This window comes from Rousettus aegyptiacus, unplaced genomic scaffold (assembly GCF_014176215.1).
Source record: "Rousettus aegyptiacus isolate mRouAeg1 unplaced genomic scaffold, mRouAeg1.p scaffold_m13_p_2, whole genome shotgun sequence".
NCBI lineage: Eukaryota > Metazoa > Chordata > Mammalia > Chiroptera > Pteropodidae > Rousettus > Rousettus aegyptiacus.
This window is the reverse complement of record NW_023416295.1, coordinates 124,447,779-124,460,608: the sequence shown is the minus strand read 5'-3', so window position 1 is coordinate 124,460,608 and position 12,830 is coordinate 124,447,779. Positions and strand designations below refer to the sequence as shown.

General features: G+C 35.4%; 1 long non-coding RNA gene across 2 annotated transcripts in view; it reads right to left on the bottom strand.

Moving 5' to 3' along the window:
• Window positions 1–7,638: 7,638 nt before the first annotated feature.
• The window catches only part of LOC107520993, an 81,317-nt gene continuing 76,125 nt past the window's right edge, over window positions 7,639–12,830 (bottom strand). For both annotated transcript variants that reach the window (XR_001599479.2, XR_001599478.2), the window contains one exon: window positions 7,639–9,588. This is a non-coding gene — a long non-coding RNA (uncharacterized LOC107520993). The remainder of the gene's footprint in view (window positions 9,589–12,830) is intronic.

The following is a 12,830-nucleotide window of genomic DNA, read 5'->3' as shown; positions in this document are numbered from 1 at the left end:
ACATCTGAGAATGTCTTCACTTCCTCTTATTTCCTGAAAGATATTTTCTCTAGGTATAAGATTCTGAGTTGATATTTCTTTCTCTCTCTCTCTTTACCTGAAAAAAATTGTGCCCTTTCTTTCTGGCCTCCATGGATTCTGATGAGAAATTTGCAGTCATTCAAACTGTTTTGCTTTCATAGTTAGGGTGCTTATTACCCAACTGCTATAAAGATATTTTCTTTGACTTGTTTTCAGAAGTTTAATTATGATGTCTCAGCTTGGATTTCTTTGGGTTTATCTTGTTTGGAATTCTTGTCAAGTTTGGGAAGCTTTCAGCTATTATTATTTTTTCTTTTGAGTTTTTTTTTTTTTAAGCTCCTTCCTGTTTCTCCTTTCCTCTGAGACTCCAATGACACAAAAATCAGATTTTGTATAGTTCCATGGTTCTTGAGTCTGTGTTTATTTTCTTTCTTCCCTTCTTTCTTCCTTCCTCCCTTCATACCTCCCTCTTTGGCTCCCTCCCTCTTTTCTTTCTTCTCTCTCTCTCTCTTTCTGGTTTTTAAGCTTTTTTGTTCATATTGGGTAATTTCTATCACCCTGTCTTCCAATTGACTGAGTCTTCCCTCTGTCCTCTCCATTATGATGTTATCCTATTCACTGAAATTTTTAATTTCAGTTATTGTATTTTCCAATTCTAAAATGTCCATTTAGTTCTCCTTTATGCCATCTATTATTTTGCTGAGACTTTCTATTTCTTTGCTGAGGCTTTTGTAGGGGTGGTGTATAACCTTATGACTGCCAGGTTGGAACAGAAGTCCAGGTTCCCTTCGCAGTCTCCCTTGACACTCAGGAGAAGAGCTCATTTGTTCTACTTTGGGGTGAGAATTTGAGCTCCACTGACACTGTGGTGAAGATGATCTCATTACTGCTGGGTAATGGGTGAAAGCCTTAATTGTCCATGGGCCTCCTATGATAATATCTCAGTGAGGCACTTCATTCCTGCTGGGTGCTAATGGAAGTCCAGGATCCCCACATGGTCTTAACTGATATCGGGTGTTCATTACTGGATGGAGGGGAAGGAAATCCTGGACCCTTGACTGACTTTCTTTAGTATCACCCAGCAGGAGGATTGAGTGTTTCACTACAACCTCCCTAGGATAAATGTCCAAGCTCCCCACTCAGCCTTTGCTGGCTTGGGTGTGGCCACAGTTTTTTTTCTGTGGTGTTTTTGCTGGAATGAAGCTGTTATTTTCTACAAGTTTCTGTCTTTTCTGGCTTCTCCTTTCTGAGTCCTTTTGTTGAGGCTTTTTTATCCCCTGAGACATAGGCATTTCCTGGTTGTTAGTTTCTTTCACTAGACGTCTGGGTTATATGAGGGGTGAGGGGCACCAAAAACCTCAGAGAACTCACTACTGTGTCCTTCTTTGGGTCTCAAGATCCTAGTCAGTCTACCGTCTCTCCACCTTTCATACTATGTCTGTTTAATATCCAGTGGGAAGATCGGAGGAGTAGGGGAAAGTATGTCAAATTAATCATCTCAGAGGCATAATAACAAGCCCTCCAGGTGACTGTGATGCATGCTAAAATTCTCCAGAATTTGTGCCACCTTTTTGTTTTCATATACTCCTTTTTTCTACCACATCTGTGTGGCACAGAAATGAGCATCTGTGTTTAACAAGAAAAGTTTTGGGTCACTGTTAACTATCTTAACAGAAAACACTTCCCTTATCTGTAAATCCTTTTACAACTCCCTCATTTGCTTGTGTCTTACATTAAAAAGTTTGGGATGGTTTCAGATGAGGGGAAGGACCAGGTTGGGCTTCAGGGCCCCAGGTTAGACAGAGAACACAGTCAATAGTGGCCTTTAAGTGTAATGCCCCAGGTCAGAGTTTGTGGTTCATGCTGAACATGAGAATGCAGGCAGAAAATGTGGTTCTGATTTGGAAATTATTCAAAAATGTGGCCGAGCTTCTTAAAAACAAAGGCGGGATGCAACAGTCATTCTCACCGTGGGCATGCTTGCTCTGTGCTTCTTTTCTTCCCAGGGAAGGCAGATTATGAATTATCAGCAGCTGGGAGTCTCCTGGAGAAGTTGTCTAGTTGGAACAACATTACAGAAGATAGAAATGACATCCTTAAATTGGCATAAATCATCTAGTCATTTCAAGAAGTTATTTATTGATATCATTAAATCAATAAAATTGGCCTGACCATAACAGATTACAATGCGATTTCAGAATACACTGTGATAGTTATTATTGGCATTTTCTAAAACAATACTGTGTATGAATAGAGTTCCTTTATTGTTTTTAAAGTTAAGATTAATTAAAGGCATTCCTTTGTTGTTGACATACTATCATTGTATCCAAAAATATTAACATTTTTAAAAAATAATAAGTAGCATCCATTAAGTACATATGGTGCTTGGAGCAATGTTCATAAGACTTTTTATGCCTGTGCACATTGTTGGGTCTTTTAATCCTTGTGACAACCTATTATTACTATTGTCTTCATTTTTTGATCTTGTCTCATATGTACCCATGAGATTTTAATATATGGAGGTGACTGTGTGATGACACAGAGAGGTCAGTGCCATTGAAAGAATTTATTACTTTCCTTTTCTAAGAGAAGAGGGCCTGCCATGCCACACAGGGCCACAGAGAAAGCACCAGATTTGGTCAGGAAGCAGAAGCAGCATCAAGAAAGCCTCTACTGAGGCTAATGCAGGAAAGGCAAGCATGGCAGAGTAAACAGTTTAGGAATGGCACGTTTGAATAATTTCAGTCGGCTCCTGGCTACTGAGGTGGTCTCTAGTTGTCTGGTACCTGGCCTTGGATGCATTGAGGTGGATAAATATTGGCTTGGTATACGAGAGTTAGATAAAGAGGGTAGTTGAGGGTATAAACTTAGTATTTGTTGGTTTGCATGTGAAACGCATGCTCTCAAGTAATTTGTTTACTATCCTTAAGAATTAACTAGTCCTGGGAGAAGCAGTCTTTCTCCAGGTCTGTAAGGCCCCCTCAGATGTCAAAATATAATAAGATACAGAAAAAAAAAAACACATGATTAATTAAAATGTGGACACAGAGGCATGGAGAGTTTAAAGGACTAGCCCAAGGTCACGGAGCTGGGGAGAGGCAGAGCCCGGATGTGAATCATCAGCTCTTGCACTTCAGCTTCAGAATCATTACCCACTTCTTGTCATCATGCCACGCTGCCTTTAATGATCACAAATGGCTGATGGGATGTGTAAAGAGAAGTTCTTTTAAAGAGTGCAAAGAGCAAAACCCTTGAACTTAAGCATTGGGATATAACGTGAACAGGACTGGGATCATTTACTTGAGTGAACAAAAGGAGAAGGTGCGACTGTGGTTTGTGAAGGAGTGTGATACACTGGACTGTGAGGAGCTGGGGTTTATCTCCACCTCCACATGAAGGACTCAGGACAGAGGATTAAAAGGTTTCTAGGAACAGTGATTATGAAACAGTGGTGGATTGCCAGTTAAGGACATGACGTACCTCTCTGGAAAGAGTTCTTTGCCCTGCCCCCCCCACCCCCGCCACTCCAATTTATACTAATCCACTATATTCTAATTTCTCATAATTACTATAATTAGAGTACAGAGTGATTTGGAATCAAGTTTCCAATTTTATATATATATATATATATATATATATATATTCGTGCACTGCTTAATGATGAAGATACCTTCTGAGAAATGTGTTTTTGGCAATTTCATCATAGTGTGGACATCATAAAGTGAATTCACACAAACCTAGATGATATAACCTGTTACACAATTAGCTTGTATGGTATAGCCTAGGCTATAAGCCTGTACAACATGTTGCTGTACAGAATAACACAAGATTAAATAAAGCACAAGAGAAAATGATGCAATTGAGAGACATGGTAAACACGAGGTATATGAGGCGGCTGCCTGTGTAACATAGGATATTGTTAAATAGCAAAATTTTTTAAATAAGTAGAGAGTACACTCTAAAATAATGAATTGTAAAAAGAATTGTATAGTAGATACATAAACTAGTAACGTTGTTTATTATCAAATATTATGTATTGTACATAATTGTATGTTCTATACTTTTATATGACTGACAGCACAATAGGTTTGTTTAACACTGGCATCACCACAAACAGGTGCGCCATGCATTGCCCTATGACATCCCTAGGCAATAGGAAATTTTCAGCTTTATTATAATCTTATGGGACTCCTGTGGTATGTGTGACCCATCATTGACCACAGTGTTGTTATGCAGTATATGATTGTATATTATTTTACCTTAAATAATTGTCTTCTCACATTTGTGAAGGGTTTGAATTTTACTCTACTAAATTCCAATACAAGAAATATCACACTATCATTGTAAATCATTTTTAACTAGATTCCAAATCTTCGATCATTGAGATGATGAGGAATTCACTACCAGGCACAGGGTCCTACACTTCCAAGGTCACACAAGAGAATAGGGGTCTAGACAATAGGGGTCTAATGTTATGAAATATTAGAAAGAGTTTCTTGTCTTCAATACAATGATGACAAAGAAATTTATTCTTCAAATTTTCATGATAATAACAAAAGCAGAAATCTCTGCTTCTATATGGTCCCTTTACATCTGGGTGGCTCTGAGTCAAGCCTAGGTACAAAAGTGATATTCTCAGTGCCTGGTATGCAGCCTCTCAAGGTGCATGGCCCTACTGGCAAAGAAATAGGGTCAATCCATCAAGCACTATTCCAAGTGCTATCTTACCATTCTCAGGGTTGGCAGAATCTCACCTATCAAAGATATAGAATTGTTTATTCAGTGTTCCAATCTCAATCTCAGGGACCATCTTTTCCTTCTCCTCATTCATTTCCTGAATCAATTCAGGCTTTCAGAAACAAGTCAGTAAGAGGGGTTGTCTTTGAGTAACTTTTGCTTTTGGCTTTGAAACTCATATCCGGTGAACCCCAAAGTTTCTCCCATTTTAATGAGAAAAAAAATAGAGCGAGAATAAAATATAAATTAGTATCTCAATAAACCACTCTACCATCATTTTCATAAACCCAGAGAAATGTTGTATATACTATATGAACAAGGTGCTGCAAATTTATTCTTAGTGAGACTTAAACCTAAAATTGCCATCTGCCATCAACCTGCTGCCTTCAATAAAGGGCTTTGTAACTGTTAGAGACCAGCTGGTCATTTCTCTCATTATTCAATGCAAATATGTTATACGAAGAGAGTATAACATGGAATAACCTTTCAAAATATAATGCCATGCTAGAAAAAAAAAATCCGAAATACCAACAGAATGCAATTTTTGGCCATAGAATTAAACACAGCTTGTTGGAAGTCATTTTGTTTGTTATAACTAAGCCACTGTGGAATGATTTCTTCTTTTCCAATGTGTAATGGTTCATTTCATGCATGGAACAACTGTAATGAAAACGGCTCTTTTCTAAGTCTTTGCCTTTTGGCTTTATATTGCAATTAAAATAACATTACTCAGATCTCGGTTGTCCATCTTTACCTTTGGTGCTTAGGTTGTGGTATCTATATAAAATTCTTTGCCTCATAGAGAAATACATGAGAAGCTGAGAAAACCAATTTTAATGAAAACATGGATGGGAGAGAAACAGATAGTATTCCAAAAGCTCAGAGACTGCAAAAATCTTTTAAACAGAAGCACCAACCATCATGAAATGCATCAATAAAAGAATTAAAGACTTGGGAGGCAGCCAAAATATATAGTTTCAGGCAAATGACTGAAGGGTGTTAATAAATTTACATCCCATTATGGGGGACAGTCAAGGGTAAGTGTTATGTTCGAACAAGAGGAGTTTGAAAATAAAATGGATAAGTTCCACACTGTTGAAAGTGGGGCTGGTTGGCAGTTCTGTTTTGTGGACTCTGGGACCACACAGGGATATTCGGGAAGAGGCAGCAGCTAACTCTTCACTCTCCAAATCCACCCCCATCTGGGATTTTTTCTCTCCCCTTCATGGAAGCCAAGATGCTGAAGCCATGACTTTTTAATGTATCCAGAAATACAGATCAGCAGTAGCAGAGCGTGGAAGAACACTCGTTCTCTGTGACCATTCTTTCTTTCCTATTCTCTTTTCCCATCATCGTCTTAGGTCACCATCAGCTCTCAATTATATCACTGTAACAGTTCTTAATTGCCTCTCCCTAACTTCAATTTAAAACACTCCTGCAACCGACCATCTGATTTCATACAATGTCATTACAATATTATTGACTATAGTTGGTTGTCAGATGGTTGCTGGACTTATCATGGTGATCACTTCTTTAGGTGTATAAATATTGAATGACTATGGTACACACTGGAGACTAACACAATATTATATATTAGCTCTATATTTTAGTAAAAATCTTTTAAAAAATAAATAATAGAACACTCCCGAAAGAACCATCTATCTGCAATGCAAATCTGAACCTGTCAATCCCTTTTATGACTCCTGTTTGCCTACAGGATGAAATCTAAGCTTTTTAGAATGTGTTTTAATTTTATTCTCTCTTTTTTAGTCTTGTTTTCTATCTGTATCTGACCCCCTATTTTATTTTGGAAAACCCACACGAAGTGTGCTATTGGTGGGATACAATGCATGGCCACTCTCTGATAGTTTTCCAACAGATCTTTTCTTTTTATGTGATCCAGGGTCCATGTTGCTTGTAGCACACCTCTGATCTGCAGGGACAAAAAGTTTCTTCATGGTTTATTACTTGTTTTTCCTCTTCCATTATATTTCTTGCCACCTGCAACTCCTTCTGTTTAATCCTGTCCTTTCCATTTATATGGAACTCACCGAATGCCTTATGCTCTCTCTTCTCCAGGTATGTGAACATGCTATTTCATCCTCCCAGAGCAAACTTCCTTGGGCATAGTCTTAGACATTCTTCAGTTTAAATATCAGCTCATTCAGGAAGCTTTTGCTGCTACCCAAACAATGGGATATCTTCTCATATAGGGTTGTATCTTTACTCCTATATTGACACACAAGCCATCTGTTTATCTTGTTGAGTTTTCCTTTGACTGTAAGTCCATGAGGATTTTTAACTTTTTTTAAAAAAGTATTCATTCATTCATTCATTTATTAAATATTTTTATTGTTCTTTCTTTAGTACCTAGCTCCTCAAAGTAGAACATAGGAAAAATAGTAATTATGACTTGACAAGTAAGTTGCCAAATTAATTTAGTTGTAAGTGACTTAAACATGCATATTTTTATAGTAATGTATACTTAAATATTATATGCAAGGATGAAGTTTTTTATATTTCATTTTTTAGTTATCATCTTTATAACCTTTATCTTCTCTCCAAGTAATATGTGTGCTATTATCTTCTTAAGTTTTCTTTAAATAAATTTTTAAATTAAAATATGTTTATTTAAAAAGACAACTTTATGCCACTACTATAAGTGAAAAACAGCATTATTTGCCATAAATGGGTGCAGAATAATACAAATGAAAAGCAATACACATATATTAAAATTTTATGTATAAATATTAATGTTAGATGAGATGTACACATTTTAAAATTTCTCTTGTGTTCAATCAAGTACACGTGCACTTCGGAACCAGTTTGTTATATTATATGAACCATTCAGTCTTGTTTAGAGTTAATCTTTGTCCTGCACATTTCACAATGTTGTTAAGGTAAACATGTGAGATAAAATTAAGTTCTATAAACTGTAAAGCTCTACACAAGGGTAAATGTGTAAAATATTAGTTTTATATTATTTCTATTGGGAAAGGCAAGAAAGTGAAGGAATAAAACCAGGAGGAAGTCTGGAAGGAGAGTCATGTTTTATTCATACAGTTGCTTGTGAAGAACTAACTCAGTTTTACTTAGCCAGACTTTCCAGAGAATGCTGAAATTCAAACTATTCCAGGAAGTTGTTTTTTATGTCATTTATTTGTGATCAAAGTGATTTTTCAGTTTGCAAAGTTGAAGATGTTTTATTATAAACTAAGTCACATTTTAGTTTCGCGGATTGTGTTAGTTGGAAACAGAAGTTAGTACATTAACTCTACCAACAATATAAATCTTTATTTAAAAATAAAGTAAATATGCACACAAAGTAAAAAACTCACAAAAATCATTTTTAAAAAACATATCTTAAATAATTCTATTACAAAGAAGTTTCATTTCCATTTTTTTAATTCATGCATTCAGTTTTGATAAGAATGCCCTTATTAAAAATATGATAGGGTCTCTCTCATGTATACAAAACAAAACATGATGAAAACCCACAAGCTCACTATTCAGGGCAAGGACTAGAACCTTAACAATAACTTGCATCTTCCATATGTTTGTCCTTATTCCACTCCTTCCTCCTTTCTCACAGGTAGTTGCCATGATGAATTTTGTGCTTATCATTCCCTTTATCAGGAGCTTCCTCTCTGATGGTTTTATGGTATGTTTATGCCTAAATAATACATTACTTAGCTTTATTTAATTTGGAAAATTATTTTTTTCAAGGGCATTAAGCTGTATGATATCTTCTGGGAATTGTGTTTTTTTTTGTTTTGTTTTGCATTTTATGCTGTATTATGTTACTAAAATTACTCCATTTTGTTACATATAGTTGTAATTAATTATTTCTATTACAGACTTTCTAATATAAAGCAAATTATCCATTCTTCTGAGTTGGTTTTTAATTTTTTTGCTACACATCTATGCTGTTGTGTTTGAGTAAACACAGGTAAATAACTTAAGAGCATGTCCACTAGGCTTTCTTACAGAGCATTGAGGAACCTCATGGTGACAATGGCAGTAACAATCTAAAGACCTGCAAAGCTACCCTTTGGTGTTGCCATTACCTGTGATTAAAATGAAACAAGTAGGATCTTGTTACAACATGTAGCTCCTCTATTAGGTAGGTAAGGATTGTGAGTGAGTACTTGGCTACCCTGAAGAAGAAAGAAAGTAGACATGACATTTTATTTTTACAGTCTTCACCATACAAGTTAATTATTCAAAGTAAATAACAAATTTCATATTTATTTGATTTTGGAGATATTTAACTCAATACAATAGCTGGAGAAAACTATCAATCAGTAGCTCTTAAGCTTTGCTGCATATAGAATCATGTGAGGAAGATTTAAAAACTTCTGATGCCTAGGCCATTCTATAAACCAATTAAATCAGACTGTCTGTGGGTGGGACCCAGGCATCAGTATAATTTTTAAAGCTCCCTGGGGATTCCAATATACAGCTAAGATTGAGAATCACTGTTCTAAGCCACATGATCTAACCTGCATGTTAATCACTCATTCTAAAGAGCTATTTGAATCTGGTAGAAAGGGAAAAGCATCTAGAAAACAATATAAAATAAACATTTTTTTAAAAAAAGCATGAAGTAAAAATTAAAAATCCACAACCATTAAAAAAAAGCGGTTCACTAAACAAAATAGTTTACCTGAATCAAGCAAACAAAACCCCCAAATCACCTCAATTCTCAAAAGGGAGAAACAGCTGCTTCTACTTGACACTTTTCTTGTTCTTCTCTTCCATCTCTTTCTTCAAAGTTCCTTTTGAAGTTTTTGTCCTCACTGCACCCACTTCAACTGTGGCAGGCAAGCTCTGGAAAGAATTAGAAAATGAATGACATCCAGAACTAAGATTTTATATTAAAATCTATTTTCTTATCATCTCAGTCACTTTTCTTCTGTTCCTCCATGTCCTTTTCACAAAATGTCACTCACATTCATCTCATAAAAAACTCTTTAAAAACGAAGGCAGGATGTTTGTCCTTCCTTTAGGAAATTTTAATCTCCAACATTTTACCATTCAGCATATATTTAGTAAGCATTTGTTGAACAGGTGCTGTGTGTTGTGCACTTGACTAGGTAATGAGATTGTGCAAACAAATAAGGCATAGTTCACAATCTTGTGGGTAAAACAAATTTCCAAGCAAATACTTTCTTTAAAAAACAATTAATTAAATATTTGAAATCATGATACATTTGTATTTTAAAACCCAAAAAGTATAAAAGTAATACATCTCATTTTCACTATTGTCATTTATAAACACACTCCAACAGGTAAGTGGTCTTATTAATTTCTTATGTTTCCTTCCAAAGATTTTAACTTATATGCCCCTTTTTTTCACAAATGATAGATTATCTTACACAGTTTTCTACTTTAATGTTTTCACTTTATAATATATTTTGAGATTTTCTATATCAATACATAAAGTTCTTATTCATTATTTTATATAGGGTCATGGTTTTCATTGTATCGATATTCCCTAATTCATTTTACCAACATCCTAGAGACATTCAAAACATTTTTCAATCTTTTTTTCTGTAACAAATAATGCTGCAATGAAGAGCTTTGTGCATATGCCATTTCATCATCTCATATGTATAAAATCTAGGATAAATTCCTAGTGGTGAGGTTGTTTAGTCAATAATTTTGTGCTTTTAATAGATACTGACAAATTGTCATTACCTGAAATTATATCAGTTTCCATACTTGTCAGCAATATATGGAAGTATCTATGTCCCCACATCATTGCCAACACAATATGTTCATTGAAATTAGAATTTTTGCTAATTTGATGGATGGAAAATGGTGTGGTGTTAATTCGTATAACCCTTATTATGACAGAAATTAAACATCTTTTTATAGCTCCAGTGTTCATGTAGGTGGGGATAAAAGATGCATTCAAACTAAGTACAACAGAAACAACAGAAAGAGAGCATTATATCATCTCTACTCCTGGATGGGTGGGAGGACTCACTTTAAGCACGATCCTCAGCAATTTGCTTTGGATTCTTTCTCAAAAACGCCTTACCAATGAGTCGTGATGAATGCACAACAAAGACATGCTTTCTCATCTTTTTCTTTTCTGCCTCATTCATTCTACTTGATCTTGAAATATACCACAGCCTCTGGATTGCTACCAATATTTTCTCTAAGTTTGATTTCATTCAACTTATCTGAGTTCATGCTTGCCACCATCAGATTGGTGACATTTTTCCTACTGCCTTTTTTCAAATAAATTTTTAAAAGTTCTAATACATTCTTACAAATATAACTAAGAAAAATTTCTAACTTATGTAGCATTTTAGAGTTTATGAAGTGCCTTAAGGTTTGTCATCTCATTTAAGGCACTCAAAAGCTCTGACATTTACTCTTGAGAAATTGTCTGCATTTCATTTTATATATTTTTTGTTTTATTTATTTATTTTCTGAACATTTTATTTATTTATTTATTTATTTATTTATTTATTTATTTATTTATTTGCTTGGCATTTTATTTATTCCCCCCGTCCCTACTCCCCTCTGGTAACCACTAGTCTATTGTCCATGTCCATGAGTCTCTGTTTGTTTGTCTCCATTTTAACACAGAAAAATTAAGTTATGTGCTGTTAGTCTCACAGCTAGCCTAATCTAGGTCATGTTGTAATCCATACCCAAGAATTCGAACTTCAAAGCCAGTACATTTTCTAACTAGACTCAAGGTAGTTGATTGTGACAAAATAATCTTTGGTTCTCCTTTGCCCCTGTCAATATCTGTCTGCTGCATCCACATAGAGGTCATTAGCAGCCTGGTAAGCAAAGGCACTAACTGGCTCTCATCCCCTGATTTCTCTCCCCAGATATCACTTGCATTGACTTTTCTCTGCGTCTAGCTGTCAGAACACACATTCCAGTCACAGTGGCTTAAGACACTTACTTCATAGGCAAGTTGGTGCAGAATTGATCAGAAATTTCTTCCAGCCTCCTCCTGACTTGATCTTTCTAAAGGTTTGTCACTACAATCAGAAGGACTGAATCGCCTACCTTATCAACTGGGATATTTGTTCTTTGGTCTAAAATAAATTAACACAACCCTGAAAGAAATCTTTTTCCCTTTGGTATCCCTCATCATCATCCTTTGAAGTGTTTTTGAAAGGAACAGTTGAATCAGAACCTTTCAATAAAATTGTCAGTCTAAATCCTTGGAGGTCCAGACCCAAACAGCATATGTGAAAGAGCCGGCACACATTATTTCCCTCTGTCTCAGAGTCTTTCATCTTAAACACAGAAAGCTGTATGTGGTTTCCTTCTCAGTACAAAGACACTGTTTTATCTTGGTCTGAACCTCTATGATATCAACTGATAATTTCATAAAAGATTCTGATTCAATTGAATGAAGAAATGTTGAACTACATCAGGTGTAGCGATTGTGTCCTGCTTGCATTATTATTATTTTTTGGCTTTGTAACTGTTCCTATTCTGGTAATATTAGTGACTTGCAAAGAGCTCTCTTGGCCACATCCCTGTGGACATTTAAGAAACAAATCCAGCTGAGTAATGAGCCCCACCTTGTGTAAAGCCTTTTTCCTTTCTTATTTGATCTGTCTTGTAAAAAACCAAAAAGAAAATACTTTGAGTTGATTAACTCCTTTAGTAGTCACAAACTGACCTCAGATTCAATAGACATGGTAGGTGAGAAAGATACAGAAATGATTTTGGAAAAACAAAGTACAATTAAGGAGATTAATATGGAAAATGTATTACATTTAATGCTTTCAAAGAAATAATGCTCTTTCATTTAATAACAAATTCCACTCGTCCCACATTCACCTTCAGTTTCTCTGTTTTCACCTTTTCCTCCACAAAGCTTATTTACTCTTTTCCCACATCTATCTCTTCTCCCTGCCGTATCTTTAGAACTGAGTAAACATTCAATAAATATTTGTGGAGTTAATGACTGAACAGATCTAAGGTCAATATATCTTTACCTGGCTCTGATTCTTTTCCTACCTCTTTCATTTGAGTATCTTCTCTGTCCTATACTTTCCACTTTTCCATTTCTGCTATGTTGATTCTTC